Source organism: Bidens hawaiensis, unplaced genomic scaffold (genome assembly GCF_021521415.1).
Source record: "Bidens hawaiensis isolate Kalapana, Puna unplaced genomic scaffold, B.hawaiensis_p1.1 tig00006387_1, whole genome shotgun sequence".
Taxonomy (NCBI): Eukaryota; Viridiplantae; Streptophyta; class Magnoliopsida; order Asterales; family Asteraceae; genus Bidens; species Bidens hawaiensis.
Window position 1 is genome coordinate 1315568 of NW_027491429.1, and position 14945 is coordinate 1330512.

The 14945-nt window shown below is 38.2% G+C and overlaps 1 long non-coding RNA gene and 1 pseudogene across 1 annotated transcript in view; both read left to right on the forward strand.

Moving 5' to 3' along the window:
- The window catches only part of LOC143632304 (uncharacterized), a 32479-nt gene extending 21136 nt beyond the window's left edge, over positions 1-11343 (forward strand). The window contains exons 2-3 of the long non-coding RNA XR_013153500.1: positions 10069-10140; positions 11038-11343. This is a non-coding gene — a long non-coding RNA (uncharacterized LOC143632304). The remainder of the gene's footprint in view (positions 1-10068; positions 10141-11037) is intronic.
- Positions 11344-11977: 634 nt separating this feature from the next.
- LOC143632334 (F-box/kelch-repeat protein At3g06240-like) lies at positions 11978-13142 on the forward strand (annotated as a pseudogene).
- The last annotated feature ends 1803 nt before the right edge of the window (positions 13143-14945 follow it).

Consider the following 14945-nt stretch of genomic DNA (forward strand, 5'->3'; position numbering starts at 1 on the left):
ATTGTTGGATAGATCTCATCACATAGTTTGGACCGACAAAACCGAACACTCGCTTAACGTGCGTTGTTAGTTCTAAACAATAGATCTACTTACTTGGTTAAGTGTTAGTATATTTTAATGTGTTATCTCATAACAATTAATATGTTGGAAAGTTGACTTTGGGTTTGACCATTTGTCAAGACCCGAACCGACAACCCGAACACTCGTTAAAGACCCGTTTTAGTATCTTTGTCCCAAAGGAACTTGCATTTTAGCATTTTTCCCACCTTATTACTTAACATTGGTTAAGTAAATATTAAGGTTATATACTTTAACCCGGTTTCGAGCAAACTTACGTTTTTAAAGGATTGTTATTATAAATTCTTAAATAGTTACATTTTAAACCTTGAACTTTAATTGTTTACTTTTTGCAACAGTTATTTTATTTAAAGATCTTCAACACAACCATTCTAAATCCAAGATTTTATTGTCATTTAGGCCTTGCTCGTTAAACTTCATCCGTCCGGTTATTCATCTTTTACCGATCAAGTTTTATACTTGAACGTGAGTAACTTCATACCCCGTTTTCTATCTTTTATTTTGGGGGTGACATTTCATCTTATCTAAACTAAATGTTTTATACTTGGGTCTTAAACCACAAACGTTGTTGTATACTTTACTTGAATAATTGCTCGATTTGGTGTTCTATGCTTATTTGCCTATGTGTTTATCGCTTTTGGATGGTGGAACTATAAATCCTAGACCATTTGGCAACCCCTCATGGCAAGGTGTCGTTAACGTAATGCAATTAATGATAACTATAAAATCCTAAACTATTTGGCAACCCCTTATAGTTGGGTGTCGCTAACTTGTTAGCGATAACTATTTATCCAAGTTTATAGCTATTATTTATGGTTTTGTATACTAGTTTTGTGGCTTTTCATACTATATATCTATTGTTCAAACTTATGAATTGCTCACCAACCTTTGTGTTGATAAACTTTATTTTATGAAATGTTACAGGTTTGCATCTAGGTTGATTTTGGAGTTCGGTGAAGAAAACGTCACAAATACCGTTAGGATATTAGCAAAAATGAACAATATTTGATTTGCTATATTTTGTTATATTTTGTTGTATTTGACTTATGAATATTTGGTTATGTGACATTTTCGATGTTGTGAAATGAAATGAGTTTGTTAAATATTGTCGCTTTAAATAGTGTCATGCGCTTATGAGCAAACGTTGCACCCCGACATGTTCTGCCGCCTTTGGTCGGGGTGTGACAGATTGGTATCAGAGCCATGACAATTAAGATAGGTGGATAGACGTAACGACCTAGAATTGTTATGCTTAGGGTCCTATACGTGTGTTCATACGTGTTTATTCTATTTAATTGTTCATATCACATGTTTATTTATAAACTTGTTTAAAATTCACCAATATCCTAAATGTTCACATACACACACTTTCATAGTATTTCCAAGGTATCCTTACCTTACAACGCAAAAGTAGATTTTCATTGTGTTTTATGGATTACAAGATTAACTTGGATCCCGTTGTTTCAAATCCCTTAAAGGTTGCGTTTATATCGGGTTTGTAGCCATCATAGAAAACGAGACATTATAAAATGACCATTTGACAAAAAGATTCCAAGGATCGAAGGTGATTTACTTATCTGGGATGGTTGAGTTATAATGCTCGTTTTCTAAGCCATAAACCGTGTTATAAATGTCAATTCTTTAAATAGTCGAATGCGAGCGTTCCGGTCGCCGTCCTAATTTTCGGTGTTAAAACAATAGTACTACGGTGGTTCTTGTGCTAGTGTTTTAACATGACGTTGTATCTCGATTTATTGTGTTATCATTGTTATTTGAGTCTAAAACATGAAAAATTCGCGGTGATCTCGTGCACATGTTTAGACTCTAACGTGGTGTTTTATAAAACCTTTTACTTAGTGTTGGAATATCAAGTCGTGGTGATTTCACGCGCGATTTTTCCGACTCTATAAAATCTCAAAAATCTCAAATTTTCAAGCTTTAACTATCTCAAAATCATTTACGTTTTGTTTACGGTTTTGTTATTTATAAAAAAAGTTTTATATTTTATCTAACACTAACAACTTCTCCATACTAACTCTAGGATTTACAAAAATCAAAAAAATCGAAATCTTATTTTATTTTATACACCTTGGTATTCATTTCCTTTACCCAAAACTTATCCCATTTTCTTTATAAATTTTAGCATGCCTCCGCTAAGACTCCAACCATTCTAAATCCAAGATTTTATTGTCATTTAGGCCTTGCTCGTTAAACTTCATCCGTCCGGTTATTCATCTTTTACCGATCAAGTTTTATACTTGAACGTGAGTAACTTCATACCCCGTTTTCTATCTTTTATTTTGGGGGTGACATTTCATCTTATCTAAACTAAATGTTTTATACTTGGGTCTTAAACCACAAACGTTGTTGTATACTTTACTTGAATAATTGCTCGATTTGGTGTTCTATGCTTATTTGCCTATGTGTTTATCGCTTTTGGATGGTGGAACTATAAATCTAGACCATTTGGCAACCCCTCATGGCAAGGTGTCGTTAACGTAATGCAATTAATGATAACTATAAAATCCTAAACTTTTTGGCAACCCCTTATAGTTGGGTGTCGCTAACTTGTTAGCGATAACTATTTATCCAAGTATATAGCTATTATTTATGGTTTTGTATACTAGTTTTGTGGCTTTTCATACTATATATCTATTGTTCAAACTTATGAATTGCTCACCAACCTTTGTGTTGATAAACTTTATTTTATGAAATGTTACAGGTTTGCATCTAGGTTGATTTTGGAGTTCGGTGAAGAAAACGTCACAAATACCGTTAGGATATTAGCAAAAATGAACAATATTTGATTTGCTATATTTTGTTATATTTTGTTGTATTTGACTTATGAATATTTGGTTATGTGACATTTTCGATGTTGTGAAATGAAATGAGTTTGTTAAATATTGTCGCTTTAATTAGTGTCATGCGCTTATGAGCAATCGTTGCACCCTGGCATGTTCCGCCGCCTTTGGTCGGGGTGTGACAATTTGATTTTGAACCCGTGAACCATGATTCAATCACCACCCGTCCTAGTCCGTTTAAGGGTGATGTGGTGATTTTAGCAAGTTTAGATGGTTTGGTATGTGTAATCTTCGGGGAAACTTATGACTTAGCCTTTTGGAATCCACTCACTGGCGCCTGTATTTATACTAGTTTTGATGTTAACATCTATAGTGCTTTTGCTTTCTACGTCGACTCTTCTAACGATTACAAACTTCTACAAATAGTTTATTACACTAGCGAGGGTTTTATTTATTCACTGAGATCAGACTTGTGGAGAAAGATTCCATGTTTAGAGAACAACATCATACGAAGCTTTGATTGGTGGCAAGCTATATTCTTGGCTGAGAAAGTTTACTTCAACATGGAAAGTTGGAGATTGGGAGGTCCATAACGCAGCCTTATCAGTTTTGATGTAGAGATTGAAAGTTTGAGGATATACAGTTTCCACCTTTTCCTAATGATGCAACTTTAGGTGGTATGAAAGTAGTGGCTTTTAATGATTGCATTCACTTGCGTGTTGGTTATAGAGTCAACTCTTATGAGGGTTGGAAGTGTGATACGTGGAGGATGGATGGTGACGAGTGGATAAAAGTGGCGGCACTCGAATGCCAACGTTATCGGCTATTCAGGCATATATACATATGGAGGAATGAGAATTGTTTTGCCGTTTTGGAGGACGAAAACTCTTTTAAGAATATAGATTTGGAAGATTACTTTAAAGACATGGATTATTTTCTTCCTGTGAATTTTGCCTATGAACAGAAAGGAGTGATATACATGGAGACTCTCGTGTCTCCAAGTGAAGGTCAAAGACGCACATGATCAGTCTACCGTAATGTTTTCTTAGTTTGCTAGTAATTATATGTCAGTTTACACATTATCATGTTACTTCATTAAGTTACTCGCTATTCGGGCATATACACATCTGGAGGAATGGGAAATGTTTGGCGATTTCGGAGGACGACAACTCTTTTAAGAATATAGATTTTGGAAGATTACTTTAAAGTTGCATGTTATTTTCTTTCTTGGCGTTTTGACCATGAACATAAAGAAGTGATATACGTGGAGACTCTGGTGTCTCCAGGCAAGTGGCAACACATGATCGACCTACCCTAATGTTTTATTAGTTTTCAAGTAATTATTTGTCAGTTTACGCATTATTATGTTACTTCATTAAATTGTTCTTGTTACCTAAGTCAATTAATGTTGCATTTTATTATAAAAGCATGTGTAGATGTGTTGATTATTTATATTGTTAATTGTAAGGCCCCGTTACCGGTAGCCCTACTTTCGTATTGGATTTAGTCATAAACGCAGTTCTAATATCAGAGTTAATTAAAACATTCGCGGAATATAAAAGCTTTCATAAAACATTTCATAACAAAACACATCTTGTCTTAAAACAACATCTTGTCTTTCAAAATAAACAAAACGTTAAACTTAAACGTCTTAAGTCTTCCGATGCCAGCCTTTTATTCAGTGCCACGTGTCTCCTCAAGCGAGCTGCCTCATCCTACTCACCTGCGTGCATACTAAAAGTCAGCTACGCTGAGTGAGTTCTAGTTAATCATACATTATACAATACACACAAACTTATATTCTTTCATTCATACTTTCATACTTTCATACTTTCTTTTGTATTAACTTGCTTTCATATCTTACGTTATAAAGAGCATTACGCCCTACATTCCTCGAGTATTATTATGGCTCGGTACCCTCCTTCCTCGAGTATTATTAGGGCTCGGTACCCTCCTTCCTCGAGTATTATTAGGGCTCGGTACCCTCTTTCCTTCAAGTATTATTAGGGCTCGGTACCCTCTTTTCTCGAATATTAGTAGGGTTCGGTTCCCTAGTTCTCGAATATTAGTAGGGTTCGATTCCCTCTTCGTTACCATACAAACATACATCATACCTCGAGTATTATTAGGGCTCGGTACCCTCTTCGTAACCATACAACCATCCTTTCCTTTTTTATTAACTTTATCACATTCATACACATAAGCATACATATCATACCTACCTTTTACATAGCGTTACAACCTGACAGTACGTGCAATATCCGAAGATCGTTCACGTACCATCAGGCAATCATTCATACATTTCACATTATTCACATAAGGCATACACTTATCTCTTAGGATAAACGTATTAACAAACATATTGAGTATGCACACAGCCCCGAAAACATAACACATAAATGGGGCTAGAAACTCACCTGAATCCTGTTACGCTCTCCGTTAATCGTTATTCCCTTCTTGAGCTGTGCACGGCTAACTGTATAATATTTACACGTATCAATTAACTACTGCTACTCACATTGTATTTCTATCTTTATATAACCCACAACGATTGGGGGTCCGGGGGCAGCGCCCCTGGCAGCGGGGTCTAGGAGCGGCAGCCCCTAGCAGGGTCCAAGGGGCAGAGCCCCTGACTGGGGTCGAGCTACCAGGTCAGCTTGAAAAAATTTTATATCCATTAACTGTCTTAACACATTTTTCATTAGATTTTTAATTTACTTTCTAATTTGCTAACTCCAGCGAACTTATCATTAAGCGAACTTAACAATGAGCGAACTTAACATTAAGCGAACTTACTGTAAGCGAACTTAACATTGAGCGAACTTAACATTACGCGAACTTACTGTAAGCGAACTTAGTGTTAAGCGAACTTAACATCAAGCAAAGTTAGGTTTGGCGAAGTTAACCTTAAGCGAACATATGCCAGGAGAAGTTGAGCATTAGCGAACTTAGCCTTAGGTGAAGTTATCATGGGCGAACTTGTCACCAGGCGAAGTTACAATTTGGCGAACTTGGCCTTAGGCGAAAGTAACCTTGCAGGCGAAGTTAAGCTTGCAGGCGAAGTTGCCCAGCTGCCGTCTCTGTTCAATCTAAATCCCCCACAATCATATCTGTTTTAACGTGAAACTCTTGGATACGATATTTAACCAACTCGCGATCAATCTTATGGTCGTTTTTGGATATGGTTTGACCCGAAAACACGTAAAGTTTGGACCTTTAAGCTCGAAACGTTCAATACTAGTTTAAGGGTTCATTTAATCGAGGCGTTTCCATTTCCGGGTTCATTACACTCCTATTTACTATCAAGTTTACAACTTTATCTTTCGTTTATTCTTGATCTATTCTAGGTTCAAGTTTCAAGATTAAATGTGTATAAAAATGTAACTTTAAAGGGTCAAGAACATACCTTTAGTGCTCGTTTGGATCTCATTTAACTTGTTTATGCACTCTGGATCTCGTGAAATAAAGACCAAATACCAACTAACGTTTAATCTCTCTCGGATCTTGCTCGTTTCTCTCTCTCGGCCGCCGGCCGTATATGGCGGTGTGTGTGTTTTGAATGTATAGAGAATAAGATGGAAATGAATGATGGTTTAGGGTTTAAGGGTGATTTAAGGAGGTATTTATACCCCTTAAGGCTCATGGACCTAAGGCCCATTACCCTTAATCCATCTTAATTAAATCCAAGTCCATGATCTCTTCCATATTAGACGTTAGTTAATATTATTAACCGCACGACAATTTAACGCAAATTTCTTTATTTATTAGAATATTTTGGATGTTACAAGTCTTCCCTCCTTAAAGAGGTTTCGTCCCCGAAACCTAACTATTACTTAAACGAACTAGGGTAGAACTTGCGCATCTCATCCTCAGCTTCCCAAGTAGCATCCGATCCTTTGCGATGTTTCCATATCACTTTTACCAGAGGTATAACCTTGTGACGAAGCTGCTTCTCCTTGCGATCAACGATCTCTATCGGTTGCTCGATGTAGTTCAATTGTTCATCAACCTCAATGTCCATTAATGGCACGTGAGACGTGTCATCAGCTAGACACTTCCTCAGATGAGAAACATGGAAGGTTGAATGAATTCCTTCTAACTCATTGGGTAAATCCAGCTTATAAACTACTTCACCCACACGATCTACAATCTTAAACGGTCCAATGTACCTTGGACTCAACTTCCCTCTTTTCCTGAAACGGATAATCCATTTCCAAGGCGAGACCTTAAGCATCACATTGTCGCCAACGTTAAACTCAATTGGTCGCCGCCGCTTATCTGCATAAGACTTTTGTCTGTCTTGAGCAGCTTCCATTCTTGCTTTGATCTGATCAAACTTTGAAGACGTTTCTTGAACCACTTCTAGGCTTCCCATTTCTTTCTGACCAATCTCACCCCAACACACTGGGGTTCTACATCGTCTACCGTAAAGCATCTCAAACGGTGACATACCAATACTTGAATGGTAACTGTTGTTATAGGAGAACTCTGCCAGGTGCAGATGATCATCCCAACTTCCACCAAAATCTAAAACACAAGCACGCAGCATATCCTCAAGGGTTTGGATCGTCCTTTCAGACTGTCCATCGGTTTGAGGATGATACGCCGTACTGATGTTCAACCTCGTCCCCATAGCTTCATGGAATTTCTTCCAGAACCTCGAAGTAAACCGTGTATCTCTATCAGACACGATCGATAACGGTACTCCATGCTTGGTTACAACTTCTTTAATGAACAAGCTTGCTAACGTTTCTGACGAGATGGCCTCCCGTATGGGCAGAAAGTGAGCACTCTTGGTCAAACGGTCCACAATCACCCAGATAGTATCATGATGCTTAGCTGTACGAGGTAGCTTAGTTATGAAATCCATGGTGATGTGTTCCCATTTCCACTCAGGTATCTCTAGCTGTTGCATCTTCCCATAAGGCTTTTGATGTTCGGCTTTGACTTGTAAGCAAGTTAAGCACTTACTAACATAATCCACTACATCATTCTTCATCCCAGGCCACCAGTAGTCTCTTTTCAAATCTTGATACATCATTGTAGCTCCTGGATGAATCGAATATCTTGACTTATGAGCCTCATCTAAGATTCGACTTCTAAGATCACCATGGCGTGGGATCAACATACGGTCGAACCTAGTCTTAACTCCATGAGTGTTTTCCATCAACTCATCTTGCTGGCCATAAATCCTTTCTTTCTTTACTAACCCTTCATCTACTAACACCTCTGACTGCACCTTGATGATTTCTTCAAAAAGACTTGGGTTCATGATCAACTTGTATGACTTTACTGTTGCAAGGACTTCCTCATTCTTACGGCTTAGCGCGTCGGCGACCACATTAGCTTTACCGGGGTAGTACTTGATCTCACAGTCGTAATCCTTTATCAATTCTAACCATCTTCTCTGCCTCATGTTCAATTCCTTCTGCTCAAAGAAATACTTTAAACTCTTATGATCTGTATAAATAGTACACTTAGTACCATACAGGTAATGCCTCCATATCTTTAAGGCATGCACTACTGCCGCTAGCTCTAAATCATGCGTCGGATAAGTAATCTCGTGGACTTTCAACTGTCTAGACGCGTAAGCTATCACCTTCCCTCGTTGCATCAACACGCAACCTAGCCCTTGATGCGAGGCATCAGCACAAACAACTAAATCCTCGTCACCATCGGGTAGAGCAAGGATTGGAGCTTGCGTGAGTCTCTTCTTTAATTCCTCAAAGGCTTCTTCTTGAAACTTTCCCCAACTGAATACTATCGATTTTCGGGTCATACCGGTCAGCGGTGCGGCTATCTTGGAGAAACCTTCGATGAATCTCCTATAGTAGCCAGCTAACCCTAGGAAGCTTCGTATATCAGTCGGATTATGCAGAGTCTTCCAATTCGTTATCGCTTCAATCTTAGCTGGGTCCACGGTAATCCCTTCCGGATTAATCACGTAACCTAAAAATTGCACTTCTCTTAACCAGAACGCGCACTTCGAAAACTTAGCATACAACTTCTCTTTCTTCAGAGTCTCCAATACCTCTCTCAGATGCTAACTCCAGCGAAAAATTTTATATCCATTAACTGTCTTAACACATTTTTCATTAGATTTTTAATTTACTTTCTAATTTGCTAACTCCAGCGAACTTATCATTAAGCGAACTTAACAATGAGCGAACTTAATATTAAGCGAACTTACTGTAAGCGAACTTAACCTTGAGCGAACTTAACATTAAGCGAACTTACTGTAAGCGAACTTAGTGTTAAGCGAACTTAACATCAAGCGAAGTTAGGTTTGGCAAATTTAACCTTAAGCGAACATATGCCAGGCGAAGTTGAGCATTAGCGAACTTAGCCTTAGGCGAAGTTATCATGGGCGAACTTGTCACCAGGCGAAGTTACAGTTTGGCGAACTTGGCCTTAGGCGAAGTTAAGCTTGCAGGCGAAGTTGCCCAGCTGCCGTCTCTGTTCAATCTTAATCCCCCACAATCATATCTGTTTTAACGTGAAACTCTTGGATACGATATTTAACCAACTCACGATCAATCCTATGGTCGTTTTTGGATATGGTTTGACCCGAAAACACGTAAAGTTTGGACCTTTAAGCTCGAAACGTTCAATACTAGTTTAAGAGTTCATTAAATCGAGTCGTTTCCATTTCCGGGTTCATTACACTCATATTTACTATCAAGTTTACAACTTTATCTTTCGTTTATTCTTGATCTATTCTAGGTTCAAGTTTCAAGATTAAACGTGTATAAAAATGTAACTTTAAAGGGTCAAGAACATACCTTTAGTGCTCGTTTGGATCTCGTTTAACTTGTTTTTGCACTCTAGATCTCGTGAAATAAAGATCTAATACCAACTAACGTTTAATTTCTCTCGGATCTTGCTCATTTCTCTCTCTTGGCCGCCGGCCGTATATGGCGGTGTGTGTGTTTTGAATGTATAGAGAATAAGATGGAAATGAATGATGGTTTAGGGTTTAATGGTGATTTAAGGAGGTATTTATACCCCTTAAGGCTCATGGACCTAAGGCCCATTACCCTTAATCCATCTTAATTAAATCCAAGTCCATGATCTCTTCCATATTAGACGTTAGTTAATATTATTAAACGCACGACAATTTAACGCAACTTTCTTTATTTATTAGAATATTTAGGATGTTACATTAATTGTCCCTCTAACATGTGTGAAGGTTATTCAACATAACACAGGTTAGTTTTCTCTTCAAAACTATGGTGAATCATGTTTTGACTTAGAAGTCCATGTTGGTAATTACCAATATAAAAGCCCAATTATAACCCCCATAAACCTATTACAACATTAATGAATCGCATAGGCCCTGTAGGTCCAACCCAGTCACCTACACGTGACGGGCCTTATAATATGGAAATTACCAACAATCACCCCATAATTCCCGACTCGAAACTAGGAGATCTTCAACACCGAGCAATCTTCTCATCTCGTCAAACATGATTCTTCGTTTGCACTCTCATCGTGTGAAGCAGAGTACATGGCGGCAAGCGCGGCCGCGTGCCAGGCGGTTTGGCTAAGAGACTTGATAAGTGAGTTATTCGACAAAGAATCTCAAGAAGTGGTATTACGTATCGATAATACATCAGCAATAGCACTCGTGAAGAATCCGGTTTTCACTACATTATATCTCGGTTTCACTACATTCGGGAATGTGTTGATCGTGAAGAAGTAAGTGTCGAGCATGTTAGTTGTGTTAAGCAACGTGGCAATATCTTGACGAAGGCTCTTGAGAGAATCAAATTCAAGGAGATGCGAGAATTACTTGGAGTTGAAGACTTGTCGTTTTCAAGTTCGAAATTCTGGGGGTGATTGTTGGGAATTTCAGTTTAAGACCGTTACTTGGCGTGCAAGGTTAAGTAACGAGATTTAAGGAGTGGATAAATATAAACAATTAAACGTGCTTAGATTTAATTGTTAGTATAATTATCATGTCATATTATTTAGCAATCCTATAGTTGTAGTCTAAACGTGATAGGTTAGATTATAAATACTCGTGTTTTGGGGTAAGAGATTGTAATTGAGTTTTGAAGTTTCTCAATAATAACAAACATCTTTGGGTGTTTAGCCAAATTAACGTGTCTGGGTTTGAGTTCGTGTTCAATACCTGGTACCAATTCCATTAGTCCAGAATATTCGTTGATGTGAAAACCTCAAATAGATTAAAAAGGGCTTAAAGTGTTGAAGTTTTGAGTTTTAAGTCGTGAATTGTTTATATCTGATTGTTTAAAGTCATTATGTTTATCGAATTTATCAGGATAGGTTTAAAAGTGAGCCATAGTACGTTGGTTTAGGTTTTGATAAGTATTGTATAAATAGTTTGATAGGGTTAACGATTTATGTGACGGTCAAGTATTCTGTTTTGATATAAAGAAAAAATTTGAACGAGTTGTTCAAATTGTGTTTTCTCATGTTTTTTGGCCTAATTTCTAACAAGACTACACGACACATTTGGAGTATTACTGTTTTATATGGTAAATACAGTTGCTTGTTTCGGAAAAAATATATTAATTAGACATTAGTCAGAAAACATTAAATTTTAAGAAAGAATTAAATTACATTATTTAAAAAAGTTATATGATATTGTATCTTTAAGTGATAATTTACGTCATCTGCACAAAAAGTTAAGAGAAAATTAGCTATTAAGCTTAATTTTTTCTAATATACGGACTTGATCTCACAACGTAATGTTGTATTACCGTTTTTTTTGGCATGCCACATCAACTTTTATTTCTCATGTTTCTTTCGTCATTTTTCCCTAAACATGATGGTGTCAACCTACCTTTCTTTCAATTTCTCCCAAAGGTTTAAAAATTTAAAACTTAAGTTTATAATATATAAATTTCAAAAACTAGAAATTCAAAAGTTAAAAATATTGAAATTATGAAGTTATTGTGATGCAATATTAATTAACAAAATCCCTAAAACTTTGTATATAATTTACGTAATAATAACAATATCACGTTCCACAAATATATATACAAGTTTTCCTGTTTATTATAATATAGAGTTTCCTTATATCTATCAACTTCATCCTTATATATTATTTGCAAATCTTTGTATCATCATTCATGGCTTGTGTTCTTCCACAGCTTCCTATTGAAATAACAGAGTCTGAGGTGCTACCATGACTTCAGGCTAAGTCTATAGGTCGTTTCCGGTGTGTTTGTAAATCATGGAAGTCTTTATTGTGTTCACCTGGCTTCGCCCAAGCCCATCTCCACTATAATACCAAATATAAACTTCTTCTACTTGATCAGCCAACCCAAACTTTTCGTACACTTGATTGTGAACACGTGAACCATGATTCAATCACCACCCGTCCTAGTCCGTTTATGGGTGATGTGGTGATTTTAGCAAGTTTGGATGAATTGGTATGTGTAGCCCTTAAGAACACGCTTGAATTAGCCTTTTGGAATCCACTTACCGGCGCCTGCAAGATTATTTGTACTAGTTTCGATGTTAACATCTATTGTGCTTTTGCTTTCTACGTCGACTCTTCTAAAGATTACAAACTTCTACAAATAGTTTCTAACAGTTGTGAGGGTTTTATTTATTCCCGAAGATTAGACTCGTGAAGAAAGATTCCATGTTTAGAAAACATCATACGAAGATTCAATTGGTGGCAAGCTATATTCTCGGGTGAGAAAGTTTACTACATGCTAGCAATTTCGAGACCAAGTGATTTACAAAGCGGCCTTATCAGTTTTGATGTGGAGTCTGAAAAGTTTAAGGAAATACAGTTTCCACCTTTAACTTGTGCAAGTTTTGGTGTGAATTTAGTAGCTCTCAACGGTTGCATTCACTTGTGTGTTGGTTATAAACATGAGGGTTTCAAGTATGATATGTGGAGGATGGATGGTGGCAAGTGGATAAAAGTGGCGACATTCGATATCTCACATTATCAGCCATTCAATCATTTACACATAAGGAGGAATGGGAATTGGTTAGCGATTTGGGAGGACAACAACTCTTTTAAGAATACAGATTTGAAAGATTACTTAAAAGACATATATAATTTTCTTTCAGGGTATTTTGACCCTGAACATAAAGAATTAATATACAGAAGACTCTTGTGTCTCCAAGCGAAGGTCAAAGATGCACATGATCGGTCTACCCGAACGTTTTCTTACTTTTCAAGTAATTATATGTCAGTATATTTATTGTTTTGTTACCTTATTATATTGTTTTTGTTACCTTAGTGAATTAATGTTGCCTTTTATTTGTGTAGGATGATGTGTTGATAAGTTATTGTTGTTTGTCCCTCTAACTTGTGTGAAGGTTATTCAAAATAACACATTACCTTTCTGTTCAAATAGATTGAAAAGGGCTTAAAAGTGTTGGAGTTTGAGCTTTGAGTCGTTTATTGTTTATATCTAACTAGGTTAAAAACATGTGTGTTACACGGGTTGAAAAATTAAATGTTAAAATTCATGTATTGTTTACGGGTCGTAAAAAAAATTATCACATTTTGAACAACAATTTATATCTCATTCGGGTTTGAAACGTCTCATGTGATACAAAGATAAAGCTTTCTAAGGAAATGACTCAGTATTTAGGGGACTTTCAGTTTGGGGTGGGGACACCTAATGGGGCAGAGGCGGTGCTTCACAGCGCGAACCGGTTTCTTAACTCCTTTCACGCGGACGGCTCTTTAGCTATGCTTACCGTGGACTTCTCCAACGCCTTCAATATGGTCGACCGCACAGCCCTTCTCCGAGAGGTTCATCATCATTGCCCGTCTATCTATCTATGGGTCCAGTTCCTTTATGCCCAGCCGGCTAGGTTGTACGTTGATGATGACTGTATAGGGGCTACTACTGGGGTTCAGCAGGGAGACCCCCTTGGGCCCCTCCTCTTTGCCTTAGCATTACACCCTCTTGTTCTCCGGGTACAAAATGACTGTAACCTCCCATTTCATGCTTGGTACTTGGATGATGGGACTATTATTGGTGGTGCCAACGAAGTCGCTAAAGCCCTAGACATTATCAACTCGGAAGGGCCATCATTGGGGCTGCAACTTAATATTAAGAAAACCGAGGTTTTTTGGCCTGCGTGTAATGAGGTGAAAGTCAAAGATGGGCTCTTCCCTAGTGGGATTGGTAGACCAGAGAGAGGGGTAAAGCTCCTTGGAGGGGCTGTTAGTCGGGATCCCTACTTTATTAAGGAGTTGGCGAGGCGGAGAGCATCTCGTGCGGTTGATCTTATGAAACTCTTACCTTGCCTTAGGGATCCCCAGAGCGAACTCCTCCTGCTTAGGTCTTGCATGGGGGTTGCTAAGTTGCTTTTTGGGTTACGAACATGCCACCCCCATATGATGGATGATGCGGTATCCTGTTTTGATAAGGGGCTACGAGAAGCCATCGAAGACATAGTTGTATGTGGAGGCCCGTTCTTTGGTGATCTTCAGTGGCGACTTGCATCTTTACCGATGCGCTTAGGGGGTTTAGGCCTTCTTTCGGCTCATGATGTTGGGGTTTACGCTTTTGTAGCGTCGAGGGCTCAGTCTTGGAAGCTACAGAATCACATCTTAAGGAATAGCGGAGTTGTCGACCTGGACCCAGACTACATGCAGGCCCTGGAACGCCTAAATGGCGCTCTCCCAGACTTTGACATTGGCGGTTTCTCTAATATGGACACCGCCCCACCAAAGCCTCAAAAAACTTTGGCGAATGCCCTTTTTAGAAAAATCGCTCAGAGCCTGGGAGAAGTTTTTGGATTGTCCCCTCGACAGAAGGCGGTTCTTGAATGCTTACAAGGTCCTCATGCCCAAGATTTTCTGACCGTTATCCCGATTGATGGCTTGGGCCAAAGCATGTCTGGGGTCGAGTATTGGGCCATTCTTAAGTACCGTTTGATGGTCCCAATGTACCCAGAAGACGAAACATGTCCGATCTGCCGTAAGGCCTGCCTGGATAAATTCGGAGAGCATGCGGTTCATTGCAAGGAGATGCCTGGGTTCAAATACCGACATGATTGGGTGCGGGACGTTCTTTGGGACATCTTAAGGCGAGCTGGGATATCAACTAAAAAGGAAGC